Consider the following 19,807-nt stretch of genomic DNA (forward strand, 5'->3'; position numbering starts at 1 on the left):
TGTTTCCAGCTGGAATACTTCTCCAGCTAGACATCTTCATTTCTGTGAAATAATTTACTTAGACTTAATTGACTTGAACTGCAAACTTGCAATCAATCCTTTTATGGAAACAACCTAAATTGCAAGATAGTGTTGAGTTTCGAACCCGTTTAACTGATGAGCCTACATACATCTCGAATACCTCTCGCAATGCATTTTCAGCGATAGTGGAGTTGGCATTGAACCAATTATTTAAAATCGTGGTACGTTTTTTGATGCGAGCATTTTTTCATGCGTACCCTGCTTAAACGACACACGCACACGTACGGACGCACACACCACATGCGCACACACGCTCGCACAGTATACGCTTTCACAGTTTAGACTACTACATAATGATACGATAACGCTGCGTGCTAGTGCGTTCAAGTTGCGTTCAAATGAATTTTTTTTTAAACAATTTATTATTTTGTATCATGAATAATCATTTTAACAATTAAAGCAAAAGATGAGCACTGTGTTTCCTGTTATGAACTGTAATTTCTTGTGACCTAATACTAAGCAGCAAACTATTTTTTGTTTGGCGTATGAGTATAGGTCAATAGTGGTAGAATCCAGGGTTTAAAAACGATCCACTTACAAACGCCTATTCCATGGTACCAGTACCTTCCGCGGTTCTATATTGGAAGAGGTTGCCAAGAATTTCAATAATCAGCTGCCCTCTATTTGGTGATATGGTATGCATTCTTATTCTATATATTTTTCATATTATGAAAGTAATTTTTTCAAAATATAAAACATTTTTCCTACCGTCATCCCTATCAAAATTTGGGCATTGACACTAAACAGATGTACATTTTTGACCTCATAAAATAATTATTTGTAAATGAAATATGAAATAGAACTTTGAACTCAAGGATAAAAAGAGATTTCGTAAGTAATGATATTGCCAAACAAGCTCCAGCTTTCGAGGCAAACCACTTTGCATGTTGGCAATTCATCTTATTGTTTTGAGGAACCTTACAACCTCAAGACATACTAATTTATTCGTGTTTGATAACTACGCTCAATTAAATGACAGGCATTTTTACAATATCCCTACATATTTCATCAGCCAGAGCATTACCATCGTCTTCCTGGTTAGAAAGATAATTTAAAAAGGCCAACTTTTTACAAAATACGAAAGGCTTATCTTAATAAGGTACCATGACTTCGAAGAAGAGCGGGTTGAGATGAAATTTAACTTCTCGAATGCGTCTTGGATAGAACAGTAGATGGAGATGAATACTGATTTCTCGAATAGGTTTAATCGAATAGTAGGATATGAATCCTGTATTATCTGTACGATGTGCTATATTTCCGATGTGGCTCAGCAATTAACAAACAAAACACATTTTTCTGGGTATATAATTATCGGAATATTTCGCCAATATTCGCATTACCTCATGCGCCTGAATACGCGCTGATGTTAACAATCATCTCCACTCTCCCTGATTGCATTGTACATTAACATACCTTCAAGGACATTCGTTAGACAGGCATCCTCATGTGGTCGGCTTGGACCTAATGCACAAATTTGACGTCCGTTAAGTAACTACATTTGAAAATGAACTTCTCCTTCAATCACAAGATGCAGTCCAACGCGAGGGTCTAGATCTCTCGGGAGATTTTTCATTTCCGTCACCGACATTAGGTTCAGTTGGGACATCGCCTAGAGTTATCAGAAACATAACATCATATGATATACCTGCAATGAAGACAGCACTCAAAGAAAAATTGCCAACATTAAACGCTGAACAGAAACTTAACTACGATGCAGTTATGGGATCACTTAAGAATGATGATGGCAAACTATACTGCATCAATGCAAGTGGTGGAACCGGTACACGTACGTACAGACAATACTAAGAATAAGAGACCTCGAAGTCTCATCATGACCTTTTAGGAAATCGATATTTTAGGTATCCGCGAACAAATCTATCGCGCGCGATCGTGACCTTCAACCAAACGTGGGCTGTAACAGCCTAAAATGTCGGAATTTTATCGTGATTTGTTTGCATTTCAAGCCGTTTCAATCAGTTTAAACAGTGTCTATTGTTCACGTGAGTACAGAAATAATCTCGGAGGCCTAAATGATGTATGTGTGTGGTGCATGTCGACCAAAAAAATTGAAAAAAACGACTGAACTTGTTTCTATTTAGATTCCTAACTCGGTCTATTGCAATAATACCACGAATATGTCATGCCTTTTCATTCATGATAACCCATGAACCAAAATATTTGTATTACACATATACATTTCGGCCCAACTCCATCAATAGGCCCATATTGAAGAAAGATATTTTGAAGGTTCTGGCTTGTCACTGAATGAAATTATATTTCTAGATTTAAATATTTATAATATACCAAGAAATAAAACATTAAAAAGAAATGAAATGTTTACAAATGATTCAAACTTTACAACAGAGAAGGATATTGAAGCATCGTCTTATATTAAACTACCATTTACAACAAAGTCAGTTATAAACGTTCGAAATGAAATAAAGAATGTTTTCTATGGTCGATTATAAGTTGCTTACACACAACTGAGGAAAATGTTTGTAGAGTAACAGAGTACCGGAAGTATGAATCATTATATAAAATTGATCAATACCCAGTTACTATGAAAATAATACCTAAAGATACAATACCTAAGATATAAAAAGTTGATAATTTGAAAATGAATGTATCGAAATTAATGTAACTACCAGAGAAAAAAGGTGAAAATATTAAAGATTATACATTAGAAGCTTTATATCTAACAAAACATTATGATGTTGATATGTTATAGATTTATTATACTTTAAAAAGATGAACATTATATGTGGTTAAAACAAATAGATTTATTCTTTAGAACAGAAAGTTATTTTAACTACCATCTTAAAATTTATCTTTGTAGAAAATGTTTATCTGAATTTAGAAATGAAAATGCATTACTAAAACATAAAGAATTGTGTAATATTAAAGATTTTTGAAAATTAATAATGCCAACAGAAAAAGATTATAAATTGAAGTTAGTTTACTAAAAATTAATTTAAAAATATAGTTCCATTTGAAATATGGAGATTTTGAATCGTTGAATAAAGAATTAACTGTCCAAGATAGAAAGAAATATACAGTGAAAAACAATTATTTAAATCAATGGATAAAGGAAATGAACTAAATGAAGACTTAATACAAGACCCACCAAGTATAAATACAATTTAAAGGGTTCAGCAAAGAGCTGAATTAGCAACAGATTTTACAAAATTATTAATTAAAAATAAAAATAAAAACAATTATGACCAAAGAAGATGAAGTTGATTTAAGTAATGCAACTCATTGTTGTTACTGTGAACGTTTTTATTCAGATGATGATCATTTAAATTTAACATAACGTGGAGCTGCTGATGAAGATTGTAACCTACAAGCTAAGAAAGTTAACTTCGTACCAATATTATTTCATTATATTTCAAGCTATGATACCCATTTATTTATAATACAATTATTAGAAAAATTAGGTGTCATCAATCAAGACATAGAAAAATATAATGCTATACATGATGCAAGTGTAAAAAATAAGATTCTAGACTATTAGCTAAGACATCTGAAAATAAAATTTTATTTCAATTTGTTTGCTTTTGACTTTTAGATTGTTATAGATTTTTAGCAAGTTCATTAGATAGTTTAGCTTAAAGTTTAGTTGACAATGATTTTATAATAACGCTATTTATTATCCAAATGAACAAGACTTTTAATTATTAAGATATAAAGGCGCAATACCTTACTCATTTTATAAAACGCAGGATGATTTCAAAGAAACAAAATTATTGAATGAACAATTTTATGATCAATTTAAAAATAAGTAGGTGAAAGATGAAATGTTTAATTAAACGTTGAATACATGGAATCATTTCTATTTTAATCATGGCGAATTAGTTGACTTATATTTGAAATCAGATGTTATGATATTGGCTGATATATTTGAAAAGTTTAGAATTAATTCAAATCATTTAAATGTTGATCCTTACAGTTATTCAAGTTTAACTTGGCAATGTGGTTTAAATATACCAATGTAGAATTAGATTTATTGAAAGAACCGGACATGGTATTATTGTTTGAAAAATCTATAAGAGGTGGAATTTGTGGTGTCATGGGTGATAGGTATTTTAAAGCAAATGATGAATATAAATCATTATATATTGACGCCAATAATTTGTTTGGTTGGGCAATGATGCAACCTCAACCATATAAAAATATAATATTAACAGAAGTTGAAGATGATGATAAAACTGATTGGGAAGTTGCAATTAAGAGCTTAAAAGATGATGTACCAATTGGTAATTTCTTTGTAGTTGATTTAGAATATCCTGATAACATAATGTTTTAAACAAGAAACTTACCTCATTGCCCGGAACATTTAGTCGTAGATGATAGTTATCTATGTGAAAATCAGAAAAAAATAAAACCGAAAGATTATGTCTTTACTGAAAAATTAATACTTACTCAAAATAATAAATCCAATTATATTGTTCATTATATAATGTTAAATATAATAATATTGTTCATTTTTTGGATGTTAAAAATATTTCAAACAAGGAAAGATATTACAAAAGGTACATAGATATATTGAATTTAATCAATCGAGATAGTTAGAAAAATATATACATTTCAATAGTTAACAGAGAACCATATCTAAGACAGATTTTAAAAAAGATTTTTTTTTAAGTTAATAAGCAATAGTTTTTATGGTAAAACAGTAAAAAATTGTGAGAAAAAGAAATGATATTGAACTAGAAAATAATTCTGAACGATTGAGGCACCTAAAATCAAGTACTAGACACTTAGGAAATAAAAGATTTGAAGATTATTTAACAACAGTAATATTAAAAGGAACATCAATGAAATTTAATTAACCAATTTTGATAGGTTCAACTCTTTATCAAGTATCAAAATTATTAATGTATGATTCTTATCATAATGTTCTTTGCCACTTTCGTGGGTAGAAACATGTTGAAATATTATACTTCGATTCTGTAACAGCAACAAGGAATTTTTATGGATGATGGCTCAGCAGGTGTGTATAAATATGTAAGCCGTAATAGATATTGTTGGTATTTATGCAATCAAGATTTGAAATTATTAGAAACAATTGAAAAATACTGTGAAGAAGTTAATTCGCATACAGTTTTTAAAATCATAGATTAATTATATAGCAATGATGATGATAAAATTCCTGGTTACTAGGAGGAGATGAACTAGGAGGTGATATCTGTTGAGATAAGAAGTAAAATGTATAGAACTAAAGATCATGAAGCTAAATAGTTAAAAGGAATCACAACGCACGTGGTTGACAAGCATAACTTTATGGCTATTAATTATTTATAATTTTATGACATTGTTTCATCAGGTTTAAATCATCATCAGCTGAATCACCATCTTCTAATTCTTCATCATCTAAAAGTTCTTTATTTTGTTGATTAGTAAATTCAATTATATATTTATAAATTTCATTCATTCTTTATTTTCATCGGATTGTTTTTCTATAATTGTTTTAGGTCGTTCTATTCCATTATTTTTATTTAAATGCTCTATATTGCTCCACATTTCATCTCGCTCTTTTTGTCTCTTTTTATTTGTTATTTCATCAATTATTCATGGAATTATAATATCGATGTTTAAAAAATATAAAATTTTATTTAAAAAGAATCCATAATAGATTGAATCTTTTATCTTCTTATCAATACAATAATTTAATATTTTAATAAATGTTTCTTTTATATTACCCATATCTTCTTTTGTTAATTAAGGGTTTTTATAATGATCGTTTAGTAATAAATATAAATACATTTTCTTTTCTTTTGTGTTACATGTTGATGGAATAATTGTTTTTATTTCATATTTCTTTCTTAGTTAGTTCATCATTTTTATTTTCTATTATTTTCATTGTTTCAAGCCATTGCATATATTCTTGTCTTATTGTCTTCTATAGAAAAATATTTTAAAAATTTCATCTAGATATTTTAACTTTGGCTGAATAAGAAAATCACTTGTTTTTTCATCACCCCATAAATTTTTTTGATAGCCACATTCATTACGAAATATCATAGAATCGTTTTGTCTTAAGTACTCGTAGATACATTGTGGGCATCTTTTTCATATCTTGGCAATAGATGTACATTAAGCTCTTGGCATTTACTTACGTCATCTTTATGTTTTATTATGTGAGTTTGGATTACTTGTTGTATCAATCAATGTACAATATTTACAATAATATGTTTTTCTTACTAATTCATTATATTGTTTTTCTAATTTTTGAAGTGTAACTTTATTGTTCGATAACGTTTTCTCATACTTTATTTTTTCTAATAAATTATTTTTTCTTTCATTAATTTCTTTTTCAAATTTATTGAAAATTTTATTTACATGTACTTCATTAAATTGACGATTCTCCCAATCATCTATACTTTTAGAACTAAATTTTATTCGAAAATGCTCGCAGAAATAATTTCTTATTTCATTCTTATCATAAAATAAAAAGGTCTTTTCCAAATAATTTCAAGTTCAACTTCAACAGAATTATTATCACGTTACTATCACCATTAACCATTAGGTCATTAATTTTAGACTTCTCTTAATGTTTTATTACAATTTGGACAGTTTGTTAGGGTATTTATAATTTTGATCATGTTTTTTTCATATGCCAAGGCATATTACTTGTTCTTTGTAGTTCACTACAAATTTCACATTGTATCTTCTCGTCCATTTATTTAGGAAAAATTTATCAAAATCATTTTCGAGGGGTTCGATGTATTTTTTTTAAAATAATAAATGGTAGATTTAAAAGAATATAGGATATATGTTGATTCTAGAAGACTTACAAATTATAAATCACATAATTTATTAATGCAACTGGATTTAAAATTTAAAAATTAGTTATGTAACTCTTTCTGTGTCGGATAAAACTGCTGAACACAGAGCCTTTTTTAATCTTAAACCTGGGTTATATAATCTAGATACATTATCACAAGAAATTAATAGCAAAGCCTTGCACAAATTAAGTAGTGATTCGGGTTTGGCAATTGATTTTTAAGCTCTTAAGTGATAGTTCCAATAGAATTAAGATAAGGTTAGCTCATGATGAAAGACATCAATTTTTAGTAAAAAACCTATAGCTAAACTATTAGTAATTACACCTGAAAAACTTTACTTAAATGTTGATGCTATGCCTAATTTAACACCTAACACACACTTTTATATATTTATTGTAATTTAATCGAATCTACAAAAACATTTGAAGCAACTAAATATATATTTTGTGATTCTAGTATATTAAATATATGACAATTAAAAACTATTAAACAATTCAGTACACAAATAAATTATAATTTAGCTAAGTGTGATTTTAAACCATGTATTCCATTTCCATCTATTTCATTTATAGGAGCAAATGTTATTTCAAATATAATATCTTCTTGAATTGCGTATTTATATAAAGGTGCATTATTATTTATAAATTCAAAGTCTAATGGAATTTTATATCTGCTTCCATAAATCTTTTTTATTGAATTATCTGTAGCATTAGTTATTATTGCATTATTAGCTTCTGATCTTAATTTATCATGGTTTTCTGATTGGATGCCTTGAAATATCATATAATTTCTATTGTTTCTTTTGTTAACCATAAGTCTTTGTAATGCATAAATAAATTATAATCATCTAATGAAAAAACTGTTTCTGGTCCAATCTTTAAAGTTAATTTTTTAATCAAATATCTCCCAACATTATCAACAACATAATTATTATCATAGCCAGTTACTTTTATATCAGCTGATAAATAAATACTATTTGGAACATAAAAAGTATTTTGATTTAATCTCGGGATTCTTACATATAAAGTTTCATCAGGATTAATATTTGAGGGATTATGAGTAATTATATGATGATATCTTTCTTCTTTAATAGCATTAGATATTCTAGAATTCTTAGAAGGATTTATATAACTCCCTCTCATTTATTTAACAAAAAAATTAATTATTTATTTTTGATCATATTCACTAACCCAAAAATAATAGCACTTACAACCGTTATTAAGAATAGAATAATATGTTCCGCAGCAAAACTAATAATATTTCCAGCAGATTTTAATACAAAACCAACAATTGAAGCAATAATTCCAGGTAAAGCTGCATCAGATTGTTTAAATAGTTCCCATAGATATGTGCCTAATTTCTTTAAACCATCTTTAACTTTATCTTGTATAGAATTATTATTTGGTGGTTTATCCGGTTTGTAAGGTGTAGGTGTAGATTTTAATGAATTTGATATTGCTAAACCTATTGTTGTGAATACCATAGTTACAGCTGTTAGAATTGGAAGAATTGTTATACCTTCTACCTTAAATAATAATTTCAATCTATTTTTTAATGATATTTCAGAATTTGGTTTTATCAACAAATCTTTAAAAACAACTTTCTAATCTATTAATAGTATAATCATATGATTTTAATAATAATTTGGTTTCTTCTTTCTGAAATTCTATGTTATATTCTAAATCATCTTTTTCTTTTTCTAAATATGCATTTCTTTTTTTAAATTCGATTTCTTCAATAACTTTATTATCTCTATCTAATTTTAATTGTTCTATTTCTTTAATTTTATCAGTTCTATCTTTTTCTAAAGTTCTAATTTTAAAATCTCATACTTTTATCATGCGCAAATTTATCAGCTTTATTTCTTATACTAATAATTTCTCAAATTGCTTTATCAGAAAATATATTTAAATCTTCTAATTGTTGATCTGTTGCGACAAGTAACCCATTTGGTAAAAGTTTTTCAGATTGAACTCTTCTTGAATTAGGTTTACTAGTTTTTGAAGTTATATTCTGTTCAGAAGTTGTTTCTATTAACATTTTCTATTTCATTACTATTTCTTATTCTTTCAATTCTAGATAGGTTTAACTTAAGCAAAGTTGATTCTGCTAATATTTTGTTTTGTTTTTTATAACTTTGCGCGTAGTAGCACATGCCCGTAGTAGCACATGTGGGTCAACATATCCATGCTGTGAGTTGACCCCTAGGTGGCTCTCTTTCAAAAAACGGAATGTAATGAACTGATTTCGGGTGAAATCTTTGCTCGCATCTCTGAACGACATTCTATCCAGAAAGGCAGAAACCCGTTATCGCTGCTTGCAGCTATATTATTCTTATAAGATTTCTTAGAATTTATTTTAGGAAAAAAGTGAAAAAAAATATTATAATTATTTTTCAAATGATACTAGTAACTCTTTGGGTTAATACTAGCTAGTTAAAGAATTCTATTATTAACTAAGAAATATTAGATTTGAATATCTATTGGAAGTTATGTAATTTCTATTCAAATCTTATCAAAATCTATTAAATCTAGTGTTAATTAGAATTGAATAAGAATATATTAAAAATATAATAGAATTCAATAGTTAGTTAAGGATATGTAATTTTTAATACTTTCTATTAGATTAGGAATGATTTCATAATCATATATTTATTATGCAAATTGTATTGATTTCAACATTCCTCACCGGGCTTCCGAAGCCCGGTAAGGTATGCGTGGAATGTTGAAATCAACATAGTATAATAAAACAGCTGTTAGTAATTAGAAGATGGCGTTTTCATACCAGAGTACTCGAGTACTAGACACCACTCATCACCACAAGTATTTTTTTTTCCTTACAAATTGGGGAGAATGAACACCAGCCAGAAAACAATAATGTTAATAAAAATCAATATTATTGCCAATATTGTAAAAAATACATCGATAAATCTAATAAATCTCATCATGAAAAATCTGCAAATCATATAAAAAATGTAATAGATTTTGAAACTCCAGAAAATTCCAATGAAAGAAAAGAACGATTAGAAAATATGAATGTGGATGAAATAAAATGTGAAGTTTGTAATGAATTTATAACAAAAAGGAATTATAAAAGACATCTCGAATCACAAAAACACCATCAAACTTTGAGTAATAATGTTTCAGGAAAAGATTTTTTTGATGATAAACCTCAAAAAGTAAAAAAACCAACTTCAAAAACTAAATCCATTTCAAATAAACCTTACATGGAAAATGTTAGAAATTATATTGATTCACTAGAAATAAAAGATACAATTGAAATTTTAGAAACATTACATAGTAAAATTGGTCCTGCGGCTATTATATTTAGATTCTTTAAAGGAACAACAATAGAAGATTATAGTAAATTTAATGAAATAATAGAAAAAATACTAGATTTGATAACAGATGTTATCAAATCAATATCATCATACTCGAAATCACTATTGGCTTCTTCATTTTCATTTAATTGTTCTTGTATAATTTGTTTAGGTTCTTCCATTTCATTTTTCTCATTTAAATATATTTCTATCTTGTACCACATTTCATCTCGCTCTCTTTGTTTCTTTTTGTTCGTTAATTCATCAAATGGAATTATAATATCGATGTTTAAAAAATTTACAATCATATTTAAAAAGAATTCATAATTTATTGAATCTGTTATTCTATTTTCCAAATGAAACATTAATATTTGTTTAAATATTTTTTTTTATATTTTCCATATCTTCTTCTGTTAATTTAGGTTTTTCATAATAATCGTTAAATAATAAATATAAATACATTTTCTTTTGTTTTGTGTTAAATGTTGACGGAATAATTGTTTTTATAATATCTTTTTTAGTTATTTCACCATTTTTATTTTCTATTATTTTCATTTTTTCAAGCCATTGCATATATTCTGGTGTATGATCTTCTATAGAAAATATTTTAAGAATTTCATCTAGATAATCTAATTTTGGATCTATGAGAAAATTTCTAGTTTTTTCTTCACTCCATAAATTCTTTTGCCATCCACAATCAACACAAAATAACACAGTACCTTCTTGTCTTAAGGATAACTACATTGTGGACATTTTCGTTTATAATTTATTGGTAATAGATCTTCATTAAGCTCTTAGTATTTTCTTACGTTTTCTTTATGTTTTATTGTTCTATTATGTAGATTTGAATTACTTGTTGTAATAATCAATTTACAATATTTACAATAATATGTTTTTCTTGTCAATTCATTATATTGTTTTTCTAACTTTTCAACTGTTTCTTTATTATCTGGTAACGTTTTCTCATATTTTATTTTTTCTGATATATCATTTTTTCTTTCATTGAATTCAGTTTCAAATTTATTAGAAATTTTATCTATATGTGCTTTACGAAATTGATGATTCTCCCAATCTTCTATATTTTCAGGGCTATATTTTATTCGACAAGGCTCGCAGAAATGATCTTTTATATTATCCTTATCATAGAATAAGAAAGGTCTTTTCCAAATAATTTCAGGTTCAACATCAACAGAATTACTATTACTTTCGTTACTATCAACATTAACCGTTGTGTTAGTAATTTTGCACTTCTCTGAATGTTTTTTAACATAATTTCTTGAGAATAATTTATTACATTTTGGACAGTTTAGTTTAGGGGGTTTATAATTTTCTTCATGTTTTTTCATATGTCGAGCCATATTACTTTTTCTTAGAAGTTCACCACAAATTTCTCATGGTATCTTCTCATCCATTTATTAAGGAAAAATTTTATTAAAATTAATTTTTAGTGATGAGCGGTAATTTTTTTATGTTATAGATAATGGTAGAATTAAAAGAATACAGAATATTTGTTGATTCTAGAAAACTTACAAATTATAAATCACATAATTTACTAGTTCAATTAGATAGAGAATTTAAGAATTGTGTTGATTTAAAATTAGTAAATATAAGTTTATGTAACTCATTTTACAATATATCAGATAAAACTGATGAACATAGAACCCTTTTTATTTTTGATAATCTTGATAAAAAATGGTATCAACTTATGCTTATACCAGGATTATATAATTTAGAAACATTAGTGCAAGAAATTAATAGAAAAGCTCGGAATGGATTAGGTAATGGTAATTCTAAATTTAATATTAAATTAATAAAAAGTGAGATCTCTAATAAAATTAAAATAAAGTTTGATGATGAAATGATTAAATCTAATGTATTTATGATAAAAAGACATACTTTCATGGTAAAAAAACCTTTTGCTAAACTGTTAGGAATTACTCCAAATAATTTTATTGATGGAAACATACACGTTAACTCAAATATAATACCTTTTACACACTTTTATATTTATAATTTAGCTGAATGTGATTTTAAACCTTGTATTCCACATTTCAATAATTTTAAATTAGAAATAAGAAATCATAATGGTTATTTAATTGATTTGAATAATTTTCCTGTGATATATGCATTAGTTATAAGATGTAGAGAGTAATTTTTTCATTATATAAATGAATATAACTGTTGGACCGAGTATATGTTTTGGATTTGATTTTAAACGTGAGAAAGAAATGAAATTTAACATTAATGATGTAATTATACATATCAAAAATATTGCATTTTCTAATGAAACAACATTTGAGTATGAAACAACAAAAGATAAAGAAACTTTAAATGTAGAAAAGATTACTAATTTAATTAGAGAATCTTTAAGATTTTATGAATTAGATGAAGATTTTATCATCGATGATATTAAAAAAATAATAATTGAAATATATACAAATGAAAATAGTAATGAAATAAATGTTGATTTGATCATAAATAAGTTAACTTAATATTTTGAAGATAGTATTTTTTTTTGATTAATAAATGAGTGATAATAAGTGGATAATAACTGGATTATATAATGGAGCATTACTATCAGTTGGAACTGTTGGTTATTCAATGGTATTAAAAAAGGTATTCAAAATGGGAAGTGTTAATGTTGATAGATTTGATATCAATGATATTTTAAAATTAACATTAGCAGTTACTTTATCTAATTTAACTATTGATTATTTAGAAAAACAAAAATATATTCCTCCCATATAAATACATAATTTTTTTGTTAAATAAATGGCTTCTGCAATTATAACTATTATAGGATCGGCAATTGTTAACGCTTTAGCATTTACTGGTGGTGGATATTTATTTAAGCATATTGATAAAAATGGATCATTAACAGAACAAAAAAGACATAACTTAGCATTAGAGAAATATAATAAAGCAGCAGAAGAATATAGAGAAAAAAGACAAAACTATATGGATTATATTAACAAGGAATTATATGATCAGAAGATTTCACATAGAGATTTTCAATCAGTTGATGATGCAATGAGTTTATATAACGCGGTAACCAATAAAGAAAAATTACATCTATACAAACCTAATTTATCAGATTATTATACCCCAAGTAAAGAACAACAGAAATATGAAATAATTTGGATTTTAGGCGGAACAGTTATTGTTATATTTGTAGCATATAAATTTACTAATTAGTAATTTATTTTTCTAAATAAATGGAAGATAATATTGATATTATTCCTCATGATATAAATAAAACTAAATTAAAAATATATTTAGAAAAACAAATATCAGAATTTGAAAGTGATTTAAAAGTTAAAAAGAAAAAATATTTAAAAAGTAAAATTATATATTATTTGATTATAAGTGGTTCGGTTACAATTAGTTCTGTAATAACATTTCTAGCAATATTCAGTCCATTAACACCTTTAGCTATATCAATTGGTGTGTTAGGATTATGTTCAAGTGTTTTAACTGGTATAAGTTCAAAATTAAATATAAAAAGTAATAAAGAAAAAATTAAAACTAATATAAAAGAAATTAATAGATTAAAGAATACACTAGATTATGTAATGAGTTTAAATGGTCATATAACAGTTGAAGAACAAGATAAATTATTAAAAGAATTAGTTAATTATTAATTTTTTTATTATATAAATGGGGTTTCCAAAAGCTTTCCAATATAATAAATCACATGAATATTATAAATATAATACTCCAGCAATAGATTTTAGTAACATGATAATATATAAAAATTTAGTTTTACCTTCATTGATTAATTTAGAAATTTATGTTACTGAAACAAACTATTTTATTTCTAAAATGGAAAATATATTTAATACATATGAAGTTACTTTTACTCGAGATGAATATAATATATATAAAGTAAAATCTAATATGAAATATTGGCAGAATCAATTAAATTTTGCTGTTCATTGTGCAACAGCTGGTTGTGGTGTAAGTTGGCATGATCACTTGAATAACTTAGATAAAAATTTGAAATATTCTGATTTAAAATTCATTCATACAATATTTAGATTTCATGTATACTTTCAAATTAGAATTATATTAAATGAATTAGAATGCCCTATACCTGGATCAAAATATTTTAAAGAATTGGATAATAATATTAATCTATCTAAGTTTTATAAAATATGTAATGAATTTAATATAAATATTAATTTCGATTTTAGAGCGCATGGTAAATTGCAAGGTGTTGGTGAAGAGTATGAAATAAAAAGAATTGATTATATGCATAGAATTTCAGCTTATCATAATTATAAAATTGATAATAATAATGGTTGGGTTTATTTTATTGAATCTTATAGTGAAGGATTTACAAAACCTGGAATACAAAGAATAAATCAATCAATTAGAACTTATTTGATATGTATTTTAGGTGCGCAAGTTGAAACAAGATCACCAATAGTTGGAAATAATAGTACTTCATTTGATGCGCAGAAACAATTTAAAGTATTATTTGAAGATTCCATTCATAATGATAAAAAGAGATCGATTCCAGAAAACATTGTAAGATATCAAAATTATTTAGATAAATCTCATGTAAGACTAAATTATTGTATAGGCCCTAATCTATTAATTATTTCTAATGATTTAGTATTAAAGATGGGAAATATAATTGGTTATAATAATCTAATTAAAACTGCAACAATAAATAATTCAATTGGATTAAATGATATAAATAAAAAGATTATTACTGCTCCAAAATTAATGGAAGGTGAAAAAAATAAAAAACACATTCAATCAACAGAAACTAAAACTAAGAATATTAAATTGGATAATGATTCCAAAATAAAAGATTACAATACTACAGAAATACTACATGAAAATACTAAATTAGCTTTAACTTGTATAGGAATTGTTATAGGAGCAATATTATATTTTAAATTTTGATTTTTTATTATATAAATGGGTGTAGAATGTGGAGAAGATATTGGAATAGATAATTTTGATGAACCTGGCATAACTGATGAACAACAACCTGATTTTAGTGAAAAAAGTTTTAATGACGGTAATAAGCCAGGATATAATAATAATTTAAATATGCCTGATTATATTAAAAATGCAGAATCACAATTAAATCCTGAAAATTTAGACCCAGATTTAGTAAAACAAGATTTAGATAATTTAAACAAAATACCTAAATTAGAAGATTTAATTGAAAAATCTAAACTTAACATAAATGATGAAGACGTTGGACTTTTAGCAGATCAATTAAAATTTTTATATAATGGTAAATGTTATTATCGTTTGAAAGGTGATTATTATATTGATATCACTTATAAAAATAATAAAAATAAAATATTATCAGAATCAACTTAAGAAAAATTAAAACCAGATAGAATTAAAATAATAAGTAATAGTAATGAAATAACTGATGTTACACAAAAAGAAAAAGATGATAATATAGACGTATTTAAACAAAGAATTAATGAGTTATTTGACAAAATCAAAAAGAAATCAGAAACAGAAACAACTTCTGAACAGAATAAAACTTCCAAAACTAGTAAACTTAAATCAAATAAAGTTCCAATTGAAAAACTTTTACCGAATGGATTAATTGATGCAACAGATCAACAATTCGAAGATTTAAATAATATATTTTCTGTTGAAGCAAATAGAGAAATTAAAAGTATAAGACTTGCATCTGATAAAATTGAGCATGATAAAAGTATAAGAGATTTAAAAATTAGAACTTTAGAAGATGAATTTTTTAAATCAAGAAAATGATCGGAACAACTAAAATTAGATAGAGATAATAAAGTTATTGAAGAAATCGAATTTAAAAAAAGAAATGCGTATTTAGAAAAAGAAAAAGATGATTTAGAATATAACATAGAATTACAAAAAGAAGAAATTAAATTATTGTTAAAATCATATGATTATAATATAAATAGATTAAAAGTTATTTTTAAAGATTTGTTGATAAAACCAAATTCTGAAATATCATTGAAAGATAGAATAAAATTATTATTTAAATTAGAAGGAATAACAATTCTTTCAATTCTAACAGCTGTAACTATGTTATTTACAACAATTTGTTTAGCTATATCAAATGCTTTGAAATCTACTCCTACTCCCAATAAACCAGATAAACCCCCAGATAATAATTCTATACAAGATAAAGTTAAAGATGGTTTAAAGAAATTAGCAAAATATTTATGGGAACTATCAAAGAAATCTGCTGCAGCATTACCAGGAATTATTGCATCAATTGTTGGTTTTATATTGAAATCTGCAGGAAACATTATTAACTTTGCTGCTGAGCATATTATTTTATTTTTAATTACAGTTGTAAGTGCTATTATTTTTGGGTTAGTGAATATGATATCAAAAAGATATCAAGAACAAAATAATAAAAATAAATAATTAATTTTTTTATTAAATAAATGAGTGGGAGTTATATAAGTCCTTCTAAGATTTCTAGAATATCTAATGCTATTAAAGCAGAAAGATCACATCATATAATTACACATAATCCTTCAAATATTAATCCCGATGAAACTTTATATGTTAGAATTCCTAGATTAACACAAAATACTTTTTATGTTCCAAATAGTATTTATTTATCAGCTGATATAAAAGTAACTGGTCATGATAATAATTATGTTGTTGATAATGTTGGGAGATATTTGATTAAAAAATTAACAATAAAGATTGGGTCTAGAAACAGTTTTCTCATTAGATGATTATAATTTATTTATGCATTATAAAGATTTATGGTTAACTAAAGAAAATAGAAATAATATGATATTTCAGGGTATTCAATCGGAAAACCATAATAAATTAAGATCAGGAGCTAATGACGCAATAGTAACTCGTGCCACAGATAATTTGATTAAAAAGTTTTGTGGAAGCAAATATAAAATTCCATTAGACTTTGAATTGATAAATAATAATGCACCTTTATATAAATACGCAATTCAAGAAGATATTATATTTGAGATAACATTGATCCTGTAAATGAAATTGTATTATCTAGCGTTGTTAAAGATATGGGTTATAAATTATCAAATATATGTTTAGAATATAACACAGTAACTAATGAAAATATTGCTAGCACAATTCAAACTCAATACAATCAAGGATTTTCATTATTATATGATTATATTGATAAATTTAAAACTGTAACTATTAATGCAAATGTTGAAATAATTAATGAGAATATTAACTTCCCAAGAAGATCTATTAAAGGTATATTAATATTTTTTACCATTGCAACATATTCTAATGGTGCAATAAAGGTAGATATTTATTATAATCCTGAAATAACAAAAGTAGAAATAACTATCGAAGGAATAGCAAATAAAATATTTTGTCAAGGAATGAGAATGATAGATCAGTGGCCAGAAATTAGAAAACATTTTTTGAATGAAAAAGTAAAATCATTTGAAAATTGTAATATTAATCAAATTGATTATTATACCGGCAATAAATACGCATTATGGTTAGATTTTAGAACAACAGAGGATAATTCATTACATGGTTCTGGGAAAAAACTACAAAATACAAAAGATGAAATACAATTATTCATGAAAAAGAAAAAAGGAAGCTTAAATTTTAAAATGCCCATTTATATTATATCTGACGCGCAATTAAATATTGTAAATTCACAATTAGATAGTATTCAATATTAGAAATATAAAGTTAAAATTAAGGATATATAAATGGGTGGTAAAAAAACTCCTAATACTAAAGAACAATATTTAAGAAATTTATATTACAACCCTGAGAGTTCGGTTGCTTATTCTTCTACCAAAAATATATGGCGTCAAGTAAAACAAGATAAATTAGATAAGACAATCCCACAAAATTTAGTTAAATATAAAGATATAAATGAATTTATGTTAGAACAACCAACATACACAACACATAAAAAAATTGTTAGAAAATATAAAACTCGTAAAACTATGGTAAGTTATGTAGATCAACAGTGGCAAGGAGATTTAATTGATATGAAAAATGTTAAGAAAGATAATGATGATTATTGGTGGTTATTGAATATAATTGATATTTTTAGTTGTTATGTATGGAGTTTCCCACTTTATAGAAAAGATGCTGTACAAACATCAAATGTTTTAAGAAAATTTCTTTCGGATGATAAACTAAAACCAGAAAAAATACAATTTGATGATGGAAAAGAGTTTGATAATTCACTTGTTCATGAACTCTTAGACAATCATAATATTAAATATTTTTCAACAAAATCGGATAAAAAAGCGGAAGTTGTTGAACGATTTAATAGAACATTAAGAACAAGAATGTGGAAATATTTTACAGCAAATAATACTTTTAAATGGATTGATGTTTTACCAAAATTGATAGAAGGATATAATAATTCTTATCATTCTTCTATTGGAATGAAACCTATTGATGCTAGAAAACCTGAAAATGCTGAAATTGGAATAATTTATATGGAGCATTTGTTATAGATGATTTTGGTGAACCTAAATTTAAAGTTGGTCAAAATGTTAGAATTTCTAAGTATAAAAAGATATTTGACAAAGGATACGATCGAAATTTTACTAGGGAAATATATAAAATAAAAAAGGTAATAACAACAAAACCATATGTCTATAAATTAGAAGATTTAGATGGTGAAGAAGTTGATGGCTACTTTTACGAAGAAGAATTAAGTTTAACTACTGAAAATCTAGAACAAGAATATAAAATTGAAAAAGTATTAAAAACAAAAACTATTAAAAGAAAAAAATATTCTTTAGTAAAATGGGTTGGATGGCCAGATAAATTCAATGAATGGATATTGTCAAGTAAAATTAAAAATATATAAATGAATAAGGAATTATTTATATTTGAGCCTCATAATATGTTAATTTCTGGTGTAACAAATTGTGGAAAAACTTATTTTATATTAAATTTATTAGAAACTGTTTATGAAAACTATTTTGATAATATAGTATTTTTTTGTCCAACATATGAATTTAATCAAACTTATGATAGAAATATTACTAGAAATAATAAATTTATTATATTTGATCCTAAAACAGTAAAAGAAAATTTAGATAATTGTATTAAAATAGCAATAGATATTTATAAAGGATCAAATACATTATTCATTATAGATGATTGTGCTAATCTACATGATTCAAAAATTACAGAAAGTGAGTTATGCTATTTAGCTTTTTCTGGCAGACATTTTGGGATAACAACTTGGGTTTTAAATCAAAAATATAATTCAATTGTTAAAGACTTTAGAGAAAACATTAGATTTCTAGTTTTATTCTACAATAAAGATAGAAAATGGATAAAAAATGCACTTGAGGAAAATGATATTATTCCACATGATTTACATAATGAATATATGGATAAATTGAAAAATATTAAAAGATGAAAATTACTATTTAGATTACAACACCCATTTAAATATGAATTTATTTAAATTCAACTAGCTTGTTGATCTAGTTGAATTCTAGTAACATTCTAGTTGAATTCTAGTTATTAGTAGTTGAAACAAAAATAAAATAAAATTCAACAATATTTTAACTAGCTTGTTAATCTAGTATATTTTTAGTTACATTCTAGTTGAATTCTAGTTATTAGTAGTTGAAACAAAAATCAACTAAATTTAACAAGAAAT

General features: G+C 25.4%; 1 protein-coding gene across 1 annotated transcript in view; it reads left to right on the forward strand.

Moving 5' to 3' along the window:
• LOC141898436 (delta-1-pyrroline-5-carboxylate synthase-like) overlaps positions 1–19,807 on the forward strand; it is a 377,354-nt gene that overhangs the window by 80,214 nt on the left and 277,333 nt on the right. The gene's annotated exons all lie outside the window — the stretch shown is intronic.

Source organism: Tubulanus polymorphus, chromosome 2, assembly GCF_964204645.1.
Source record: "Tubulanus polymorphus chromosome 2, tnTubPoly1.2, whole genome shotgun sequence".
NCBI lineage: Eukaryota > Metazoa > Nemertea > Palaeonemertea > Tubulaniformes > Tubulanidae > Tubulanus > Tubulanus polymorphus.